This window comes from Amblyomma mixtum, chromosome 1, assembly GCF_055824585.1.
Source record: "Amblyomma mixtum isolate Tamu chromosome 1, ASM5582458v1, whole genome shotgun sequence".
Taxonomy (NCBI): domain Eukaryota; kingdom Metazoa; phylum Arthropoda; class Arachnida; order Ixodida; family Ixodidae; genus Amblyomma; species Amblyomma mixtum.
The window spans coordinates 1,725,415-1,727,267 of NC_143012.1; positions in this window are offsets into that span (position 1 = coordinate 1,725,415).

A 1,853-nucleotide genomic window follows, 5' to 3' on the forward strand; every position below is an offset into this window, starting at 1 on the left:
TGTTTTTTTTTTCGTCTCTTGTTCGTCCGAAGTATTGGTTGCCATGATGACGGAATAATAGCAAAGTGCTAGTAATACTCAAGTCCTGTATATCATTAGTATTACATATTTAAAGCCTCAAACGTTTACACGATATACAATAGAATATCACAGTTATTTCCTTTACGAGTGAAGTTTAAGACAAAAAAAAAATGAAAGCGGATGAAAACTAAGTACTAATAAACCTGCATTGCTTAGAGAACGCGCCACTTCCCTTTTCTTCAGATGGTCAGCGAACCGGTTGTTGAATATTTTTGGGGAAAGGTTTAAGCGCGCAACCAGACCAGGACGCTGAAGAAAGACGGGTAGCACACGAGTGCTATCTTGCACGAATTTATTAACGCTTTGTGGAACATGCAGGGTGTTTCACCTAAGACATCACCACCACTCATTTAGCAAACACAGGCCTCCGTTGCTCTCCAAATAAATCGGAACTCCTGCAGCTGAAACCCCTCCCCAGTGACCCTCCGATTGAACTGCACATATACGGGAATCCAGTGCCCATTGTGCCTCAGGTGAAGATTCTCGGTCTTCTCATTAACAACACACTCGATGCAACCGCCACCCTTCAGCTCTTTCAAAGACAGACCAAACGGGTCGCTGCACTTATCAGGCGGGTGGCAGCACGCAATCATGGGCTGTCTGAACGCGAGACCCTCAATATGACAAATGCACTAATCATTAGCCGCATTACATACCACCTTCCATACCACATACTCACTCAACGTCAAAGACAACAGGCAGACATCCTAATCGCAACGATGGGGAGATTACTGTCGTCACTTTAGAAGAAACTGGAGGGCCTGTATTGTCAGTGTCAGTGGGTATGCATTGCGAAGTGCTTGCTTGAGCTTGAAGGGGCCCCTGTGAGCCATACACTGGGTTCCTTCTGCGACTGCTACTTTTTCGTTAGAGGCTAGATGAATGTCCTTCCCCAAAGGCAGTGCCCCCCATCCCCATCCCACTCATTCTTCCTGGGAGGCTGCTTTACGGACCGCTCAGCCCGCCGGTCAGAAATGGCTTGTGGATCGGGCTTTAAGTAAAGCACAAGCCCGTAAACTCCTGGACCAGTAGGGGACCACCCTGGAAGATTTTTATTTTTTTTTTGTGTAATCAAGTTGTTTCTATCCATCCATCCACCTAAGACTTTACACAATTTTAAAAAATAAGCTCTTTGAGTTAGAAGGGCGCTTTTTCCGCATAGCCTTGTCAGCTGTGCAGTACTTCAAAAACGCCGTTACCCTTGGCGCTGTGGCCTAACAAATTTTGGCTATGTTGATGAGTTGAGTGCACTGGAGAGGTTGCTTTGCCTGCAAGCCTATTTTTAAAAATTCATAGTTGAAACGCCCTGTATAGGCGAGTCGTGGCCTGACATCACTTTTGTGCGCTTAAATTTTCATGTCAAGTCGTACCAACACGCCGAAACTGCAACGACATTGCAGAGAAGCGTATTTAGAGGCGTGCAACATCCTCACAGTGCAACTTCAAAAGTGAGCCCTGCTTGAGATTCTACACTTTCATATTTCGGCCACTGGTACCCACAATACAGTGATCGAATTAATAGAGGCTCAACGCACCAACCAATTAGTCCACCTGAGTTGCACGGAAACAGGAAAATGGCTACTGCGACAGCTACGTCTCAATCCACCAATTCCCGCCCCAGCAAGTCCTACACCGTACATGATTTCTCTGCGCACACAGGATCACATATATCAGAAGCCCCTACCACGCAATATGAGTGCTAGTCTCCATCAGGGTTGGCGGCAGGCACGAGCGAGCTATTACACCAAAACATACAGCAACCGTTCCGATAT